The sequence below is a fragment of the Ammodytes marinus genome, assembly GCF_949987685.1.
Source record: "Ammodytes marinus genome assembly, chromosome: 16".
Taxonomy (NCBI): Eukaryota; Metazoa; Chordata; class Actinopteri; order Uranoscopiformes; family Ammodytidae; genus Ammodytes; species Ammodytes marinus.
The window spans coordinates 8,058,572-8,068,571 of NC_137220.1; the positions used below are offsets into that span (position 1 = coordinate 8,058,572).

General features: G+C 39.9%; 1 long non-coding RNA gene across 1 annotated transcript; it reads left to right on the plus strand.

Annotated features, from left to right (window-relative positions):
• The first annotated feature begins 5,155 nt into the window (after positions 1-5,155).
• On the plus strand, positions 5,156-7,500 carry LOC307263277. Its single transcript, XR_013845273.1, has 3 exons — positions 5,156-5,296; positions 6,060-6,188; positions 7,309-7,500. It is a non-coding gene; the product is annotated as an uncharacterized lncRNA (long non-coding RNA).
• Positions 7,501-10,000: the final 2,500 nt, after the last annotated feature.

Sequence of the window (10,000 nt, forward strand, 5' to 3'; positions counted from 1 at the left end):
CCAAGGAGTCACTGGTAAGACTTTATAACCGTAGGCTGTAGAGGAGGAGAGGGGCTTTGGGAAAAAAAGAAAGAGGAAGAAATGCTGTAAAAATATCCAAAATTTTCTCTAACGTGTGTGTGTGTGTGTGTGGGGTGGGGGGGGGGGGGGGTGAGAGAGAGAGAGTACAGGGATAGCCTATAGCTCCTCAGAGTCAGGTTTCGTTGACCTCTGTTGACCTCTGTTTGGGTCACAGTGAGGTTGGGCCAAGAGATTCTTGACATTTCTCTTTTCAACACCTGACCCAGCACATAACCGTGAGTGTGTGTGAGCATGTGTGTGTTTGTGTGTGTGTGTGTGTGTGTGTGTGTGTGTGTGTGTGTTTGTGTGTGTGTGTGTGTGTGTGTGTGTGTGTGTGTGCGTGTGTGTGTGTGTGTGTGTGTTTGTGTGTGTGTGTGTGTGTGTGTGTGTGTGTGTGTGTGTGTGTGTGTGTGTGTGTGTGTGTGTGTGTGTGTGTGCGCGTGTGCGTGTGTGCGTGCAAGTGTGTGTGTGTGTGTGTGTGTGTGCGTGTGTGTGCCTGTGAGTTATGACCGTGGGTTGCATGTTATGGGCCCTCACCATGTTACAGTGTGCTGACAGCAGAGACAGTTTTATATGTGTGAGTCCACAGAGCTTACAGCATTAGAGGATGACTAATAGACTCCAGCTGTTAATCTACAAACACCTTAAGAAAGTGTGTTCACCTGTCCGGCTTCACACTTAAACACCCCAATGAAAAGAACAAACCATCCTTTAAGTCCACTCAGTTCAAACATGTGGATACGAATTTGAAAACATATGATTCATTGATATAATTGATGTCATCATTAACATTGAATAGAAATACTACAAAGTTGATATTGTATTTATACACAAATTTGTTATTTCAGTAAAAAAGAAAGTCAGGAGAAATGCCCGTGAAGTGGATACTCTGGTTGGCCGGGACATATTAGTGAAGCAGAGAATAGTATAGAATAGAAACCTTTATTTGTCATTATACCATGTACAGTGAGATTAAAATTAGCGTCTCCTTAAGGTGCATACAAAACATACATCTACAAACAACATTCAAACAGCATTTATACCAATAAATGGTCAGCTGAAATTATAAGTGTTGTTCATCCAAGTATAAAGATTCTGATCTCTGCCTGATCTAGTGAAAGACCATCGTACGGATTCTCCCCTTGTCCCCTCATTAGCAGTGTGTGCTGCTGATAGTTTACTTGTAAGCCCTTTGGCTTTCACTTAGTAGACATTGTGGACCCATCTAGTTACCTAGTAAAGTCAAAGAAAAGTAAAGGTGGGGGCTGGTGGTGTAGTGGATAGAGCATCCACCTTCATGAAGCTCAGTCCTTGCAGCAGACCCCATTGAATATGACCCAGAGACATGCAGAAAACTGCTCTCTGCATGTCATTTCCCAATTGTATCTCTGCCTCTCTGCATTATCAATAAAGCATTGAACATTCCAAATAAGTCATCTTAAAAATAAAAATAATAAAAAAAGGAAGGAAGCAAAAACCTAAGTCTGATATCAATGATTTGGATGATTTGCAGTATGAACAAGATCATTTATTACAGCAACCAAAAAGTCAAATTTCAAGCAAATGGACCAAAAGCAAGCTAGCACACACACACACACACACACACACACACACACACACACACACACACACACACACACACACACACACACACACACACACACACACACACACACACACACACACACACACAAGCCCTGGGACAAACTCTGTACCTGTGGATTGCGTGGGAGGATGACACCGTGCAGTGTGAGAGTGTGGGGTCAGAATGTTAGAGGTTGCAGGGAGGACAAGCGGAGGTGACGCCACAACCTGTCTACAGCACGGCATGGTGGGTAATCTTAGAACAGAGGAGGAGAGAGAGTGTGTGTGAGAGGGAGAGAGAGAGAGGTCAGCTTGTCATCACCATCATGTGGGTTATCGGGATGGGGGGAATGTTTGGGGGGCGTCAGTGAAGGAGGTGGCCGGATAGAGGGAGGACAGAGGCCAAAGATGACCTGTGGAAAATGCAAGCTCATAAAGTAATGTTAATTCTTGAGGAGATTTGGGAATATTTCACAACATACCGTACTTGATCATTTTCCATATGATCGTCCATTGTGGTGGGTTTTTGGAAATCGTTTACAAACTCACCATCAAAAAATATTTTCAGGTTTAAATGTTCTTTCTAAGATGGCGGATGGTAAAATAACTAAATAAATAAATTAAAAAATACAGTTCTTACGTGTTTTACGAAGTTGTTCTTGATATTGTTACGAATAAAGCTGTTAGAGCAGAATAACACAGAGATATGAACTGACGTTAGCCTGATGCTACTCTCGGTCATCCATCCAACACTGTTTGCTGGATGCCAGAGGAACATTAGCTTTCTGTAGTGCTGAAGCATCCATTCTCCTGGTTAAGGCAGAGCGGCCCTGGAAGCAGGACACAGGGGTTTGGATTGGCATGGAGGCAGGTGGGTCCCACGGTGCAGGTGAGCCCCACGGTGCAGCTCGTCCACAGGGCTCTGTTTACAGCCTCTGATTCATTTATCACTGAGCTGACACATTCCTGCTGCCTGCCTGAGGCTCTCACACACACACACACACACACACACACACACACAGCATGCTGTTGTACTCCCACACAGTACCATGCGGTCAAACTGACAACCCTGCTCACCCCAAACACAGACTCCTTTCTGTTTGTTAGCCGGAGGTGAAGAACACTGGGATTCCATGTCAGTTGTTTTACAGGAGATAAATGGTTTAACAAGTGTGGAACTTATGGATTTCTACAGACGCACACACTGAAAAATGAGCTGGATGATGAATTCAACCAAATGCGTGACACACAGACATTTCTTCAAAGGTTCAATTTCCAATGCCGAGCAATTTAAACTAATTTCATGCATACAGTATAAGAAAACATACAGTATGTACTCCAAACAATACTACATATAAAAGATTAAAAAAATATGATCTGCTGCACTTGTGGTTGTACAAATTGATTACCGTGCATATTCTACCTGATATGTTTGTGATGATCACCTGTGCAGTGACAACACTAGTAGCAAGCCAATGCTCTTAATTACCAGGAACTAACACCAACACCTGACTATACTGTAGAATTATGAGTGACTGCATGGACCAATCAAGGGCTGCCTTCCACTAACTGACAGAAAAGCAGTCAGAAAAAATGACCGATGCTCCAGTCATACTATAGATATAAACAGTGGAAAATGGGATTTGTACAGTTGTTAACTGTAAAAATTGTAAACACTACTCTTATTATAATATAGTACCTAAACTATACAGTGCAGTGAGTTTAAGGCGAGACACGGCAGGCAAAAACATCGTTTTTTTAAGCACTGGTCAATTTTGAGATTTGTGTCTATTTAGCTTCCATAACATGTCTTCTTTCATACTAGTATGGATAAAATGTCCAAAATATACGTTTTAGGTGTTTATTTTACTAAACTTTGACTGCTTACGTCTGTATTTTGCTCCTAAATTCGTCAAAAGTGAGCATTCTAACGTAACATACAGCACCGCGACCGCTGTATGAATCATAATAACCATGGTACTGTTGAGCTCTGAATCTCAAGAACAACGTTATCTGATCCAAATATGGTCATTTCCTTTGTATCAGTAACCAATCGTGAAAGTGTGAGGAGGGATTCAATGCTAGGAAAGCGACCTCATTGGCTAATGCACATTTCTGACGATGTGATTCGCTAAAAGGCATCACGTGATGCTAGCCCCGGGTAGCTCGAAAATCACAAAATAAAATGGGAAAAACGTCGAAAATATGCCAAACCAAGACAAAAAAAATACTTAATCAATTGGCTACGGACATTACATGATCGCCATTTGAAGGGGAGAAGTGTTAAAGACATGTAAATCACGCCGATCACGTCGGAGAGACACAGACTGTCAGACGATCAGAGGGGAGATGGTGGGGAGAGAGAGCGTCTGTGCCGACAGGAGCAGGTTGACAGACAGTGGCTAATAATGAATTAACCACGTTTAAATTAGCATGTGGATGTAAATGTTACTATGCTATGGTTTATATATGTTAAGCAGTGGTAGGCCTATATGGCATTGAAGGGTGTAGGGCCTAATTCAATAAATTACTCTAGCTATTATCAGCAGAATTCACGTTTTTATCTTTAACGGCCGTTTTCTCAAAATGAGCTTTTTCCAATACTCTGCGAAAGATATCTCAACTTCTAGACCACTGACATCAACCAAACTTTCTATGATCATTCATAGCACTATTTTAAAGGTTTTTACAGAAGGATTTGTTAATATATTGTTAATTGTCTGATTTATGATACATTTTCCTCCTAAAAACATGCCGAAAATGCATTTCTAAGACATGTACATAGTCTTTTTTGATTTATTAAATGAAAAAAGGCTGTATCCAAAATCTGTTCTGTAAAAACTTTAGAAACTAATATGTGGTTAAAATAAAATAGAGATTTTAACTCTGGCTTTATCCAACATCTCAAAATCTTTCTCGAAAAATGACCCAAATTTACGCATAATTGGTTAAATATTGCCATATTTGCATATTTAATAAAATATTAAAGAAAAACATGTAATACAAAAAATTATTGTGTTTGTGTCAGTAATCAACTGGCAAAGTTTCATGATGATATCTATAAGTTAAAAAAAAATCCCTATTCACCTGGGGTGTCTCGCCTTAACCCTCTGGACCCGGAGCCCGCAGTACTGCGTTCTATGGCGTTCTGTCGGTGATTTCGTTATGTTTTAACACATTATTTAACATTATTAAATCGCAGCAATGTGGTTTAAATATCACCGGAAAGCTGAGATTCTCCCCTTTCCGGGACATATTCTCGCGTGATTCTACGTGACTCACAGCCAGAGATATGTTGCTGAGAGGCGCGAAAATGTATCAACCCTTTCCCTTGCGCTACTGGCTGAGCCGCTTGTCAATCAACATTTTGCGAAAACGTCATCGGCCCTTTCCCTTGCGTGATTGGTAGAGCTGCTTGCTGTCATATTTTGTGAAAAACCATCCAATCAACTTAGTGTAATCACTAAGGACCTCCCACTAAGGTCAAACATACACAATCACTGAACAAAGGACTCCTATCATGCTCCTAATTTCGATTTCACCATGGCGCGGATGTTCGACAGCTGAGAGATTCAGAGGAAGACGCCAATTCCGACATTGAGGGCTTTGACGAAGAGGAATATGAAGGTGACATGGATCCATTTGAAGACGGGTAAGAGCATTTATTTGACAAAACGTCTGTTTTTGTAATGGAAGCTAAGTGTGAACATGTAAACTAGCTTGAATGTTGCGTCCGTGACGTGACCGATTTTTTTTTTGGAACTGACGTGACAGAGCTGTATACTCTTGTCGCCAGCCTTCTGTTGTTTGAAAACAAGTAATAGTTTGAAAACAAGTAAAAGTAAGCAATCTTCCCCGTGTGTCTCAATTTTGTTTGCTAGCTGTCTCGCATAAATGGACACCCGGGGTGTGTGTGTGTGTGTGTGTGTGTGTGTGTGTGTGTGTGTGTGTCAATATTTTGACACACACACACACACAGCGCTGTCTGTTGTGGGAGATGTAAAGCCGTCATTTAGTCTGGCTGAGGGGAGGAGACAGAAGTTACGAGAGAGAGAGAGAAACAAACAAACTGTAGTAGGCTATACAGCTGTTTATAAACGGGTATAATAATTTATTTTAGAAATTGCAAATGAAGCTCTGTGTGTAAATGTAAGATAGCTTGAATTTTGCATTCTTGACATTACAGGGACTGATTTCTCTATTGATAGCACTACTTTTGTTTACTTTTGTTTGAAAATAATAGTAATAGATGTGTATTCTGTGTAAAAGTATTTCCCTTTACAATTTACAAATAGTACAGAATGGAAATGTTTTTGCATCGACTTTTATTACATTGTTGTTTGCAAATACAAGTTGTGAAGTTTAAATATTTTTGTTATGAGATAATGAGACTGATTTCTGTGAATCTGTGGCAGCACCAGGTCCAGGAGAAGAGGAGAACCACCCGCAAAGAGGTCCCGTGTCCTAACTCCACCAGCACCCCCTACGCAGCAGCGGGCTTGGAAGACTGAGGAAGACCAGGACACCGCTCCTCCTGTCTCCAGGTTTCAACCTGCACGCACCCCTGGCCCACAGCTAGGCACGCACTTCTACACACCAATTGAGCTCTTCAAATTGTTTTTCACTGCACACACTGTACACACACTCTGTAGCAACACAAATAAACAGGCTGCCAAAAAAATTGCCATGGGTAAAAAGTTTAAATGGACTGATTTGACAGTTGAGGAGTTTTACAAGTACATTGGACTCCTCTTTTACATGGCCCTGGTTAGACTACACCACATTGCTGATTACTGGAGGCAGAACCACAGTTTAACCTGTCCATTTGCCGCAACAGTCATGAGTAGGGACAGATTTGGTGTCATCTCCTGGAACTTACACATAAGTGATCCAGATGAAGATGTAAACAATGATAGGAAGAAGGGAACGCCACAATTCGACAAACTCTTCAGGGTCAAACCTCTCCTCAATTTGATCAAAACCGCAGCAAAGACCTATTTTCATCCATACAAAAACCTAGCTGTGGATGAAAGGATGGTTGCCTCAAAGGCTAAAACTGGAATTACTCAATACATGAAGGCCAAACCTACTAAGTGGGGTTTCAAATTGTTCGTTTTGGTGGACTCAAGCAATGGCTACACCATAGATTTTAACATTTACACAGGGAAAAGTGACATCCCCTCCGGACACGGCCTCTCTTACGATGCTGTAATGTCAGTTTTTGTTTTTGTAAACCACATTTAGTCCCGTTTTTATTAGTCAACAATAAAGCATTATATATTTGATTATAGTCTTCGTCACATGACCACCATTTACGTTGCGTCTCGTCTCGTTTTTGTCACGTGATAAATGTTCGTTGACGACGATATTTTGTCATACATTTCGTTGACAAAAACAACACTAGTATCAAGTCATTATTCAGTCTCATTTTGCTTAATTCCTCATATGTGGTCAAAGTAGAGTAAGAGACTATTTGTATTTTGGGAAATTTGATTTTAGTCATGTTTTTTGCACTTCCCAACTTTTTTTGGGAAAATGACAGTGCATTATAGAAGCTAATGCTTTGTAAATGGGGATAATGCTTTCGCTCAGCAGGATAGTCTTTTTGTTTTCATGCCTGTTCACTTTTCTTGGCTCATTTGTTGTCTGTCTGTTCTCTTCCAGTTTTCCCTGGTGGAGACGAGACGGTGTGGATCAGGTCCTTCCTCTGGCAGCATCTGAAGTTCTCCTGCATCCACACTATTCATATTTTATTTTAGTATTAGCATGTTAACATTAGTCAATTATTGTATTCCTTCGCTAAGCTAATGTTTTGGAGAGGCAATTTCAAGAGCCAAAACAATTTGTCCTGGTGAATAAAGGTATTATTTCACATAAGTTTCCACATTTTTCAAAAATCTGACTTCAAATTGCAGCATTTGTGTCAAAATATTTTTGTTCACATTGGACTAGGGCAAAATTTAACCTTCCTAACTGAGAGCTGAGAGTGTTCTGAACATTTTAATATGAATCAGCTGGGTATTATGTTATCTACTTGCCCTCTAAAATGGTAATTTATAAAAGCATGTAAAATCGAGAAAATGCCCTTAGATCTCAACCAAAAAAACGTTTGGACAAAAAGATCATTTTAGTCATGTTTTTTGCTCTTCCCAACCTTTTTATGGAAAAATTCTAGTACATTTTAGAAGCTAATGTTCTGGAGAAGCAATTTCAAGAGCCAAAATAATTTAATCAGATGAATAAAGGTATTATTTCACACAAATTTCGAAATATTTCAAAAATCGGACTTCAAATTTCAACATTTATGTCAAAATATTTTTTTTTTACATTGGACTAGGGCAAAATTGAACCTTCCTAACTGAGAGCTGAGAGTGTTCTGAACATTTTGATATGAATCACCTGGGTATTATGTTATCTACTTGCCCTCTAAAATGGTAATTTATAAAAGCATGTAAAATCGAGAAAATGCCCTTAGATCTCAACCAAAAAAACGTTTGGACAAAAAGATCATTTTAGTCATGTTTTTTGCTCTTCCCAACCTTTTTATGGAAAAATTCCAGTACATTTTAGAAGCTAATGTTCTGGAGAAGCAATTTCAAGAGCCAAAATAATTTAATCAGATGAATAAAGGTATTATTTCACACAAATTTCGAGATTTTTCAAAAATCGGACTTCAAATTTCAACATTTATGTCAAAATGTTTTTTTTTTACATTGGACTAGGGCAAAATTGAACCTTCCTCACTGAGAGCTGAGAGTGTTCTGAACATTTTGATATGAATCACCTGGGTATTATGTTATCTACTTGCCCTCTAAAATGGTAATTTATAAAAGCATGTAAAATCGAGAACCAAAAAACCAAAAAACGTTTGGACAAAAAGATCATTTTAGTCATGTTTTTTGCTCTTCCCAACCTTTTTATGGAAACATTCTTGTACATTTTAGAAGCTAATGTTTTGGAGAAGCAATTTCAAGAGCCAAAATAACTCAATCAGATGAATAAAGGTATTATTTCACACAAATTTCGAAATTTTTCAAAAATCGGACTTCAAATTTCAACATTTATGTCAAAATATTTTTTTTTACATTGGACTAGGGCAAAATTTAACCTTCCTAACTGAGAGCTGAGAGTGTTCTGAACATTTTAATATGAATCAGCTGGGTATTATGTTATCTACTTGCCCTCTAAAATGGTAATTTATAAAAGCATGTAAAATCGAGAAAATGCCCTCAGGGCTCAGAGGGTTAATGGAGAAAAAAACATATCCTAAATCTGGAGCTTGATTCTGCTTCAGAAGTTTGGCGTTGATGAACGAGAGTCACTCTGCTGACCAATGAACAGTGAGGAAACAGAGCGCTACTTCCGGGTTCACTTTATTGGCTTGTACACAAAGAGAAAGGCAGATGCTTTGGCACAAGTTCTACTGGCAGCATGTGGAAAGAGCGCATGTGTGTGTGTTTGTGTGTGTGTTTGTATAACTCATGTTGTGGGGACATTTATGTGTTTACACAGTGATATTATGGGGACCTACCATCCTTTTGGGGACAAAATAGATGTCCCCATAAAGTAAATAATTACATTTTAGGGTGAAGACTTGCTTTAAGGTAAGGGTAGACTTAGGTATAGGTTTGAGTTAGGGTGAGGGTAATGGTAATGGTGAGGCAAGTAGTGGTTGTGGTTAGGGCAAGTATCCAATGAATGTACCGTAATGTCCTCAGAAGTGATGAAAACATGACTGTGTGTGAGCAGTGTGGAAGACAGATGAGTGTGTGAATTCATCGGACTTCCTGTGTAATAGTCAGCTGGAAGCTTTTGAGTTAATTAGTCAGTGTGTGTGTGTGTGTGTGTGTGTGTGTGTGTGTGTGTGTGTGTGTGTGTGTGTGTGTGTGTGTGCGTGTGTGTGTGTGTGTGTGTGTGTATGTGTGTGTGTGTGTGTGTGTGTTAGAGAGAGAGGGAGCGAGAGACAATGGTGGACACAGAAGAAAGAACAATATGTAGAGACAGTGTGTTAAAGCATGATTGTGTACCATCAACATCCCTTTGTATCAGAGTATGCGACTGCATGTGGTGTGCACATTAGGAAAGTGTGTGTGTGTGTGTGTGTGTGTGTGTGTGTGTGTGTGTGTGTGTGTGTGTGTGTGTGTGTGTGTGTGTGTGTGTGTCTGCGTGTGTGTGTATGTGTGTGTGTGTGTGTGTGTGTGTGTGTGTGTGTGTGTGTGTGTGTGTGTGTGTGTGTGTGTGTGTGTGTGGGTTACAAACCAGATGCTACATGCTGTGAGAGACAGGACTGTCTGGCACAAAAAGATGAACACCACCTGGACATGAGACAAGCTGGGTTTCCATCACCCTGCTCTAT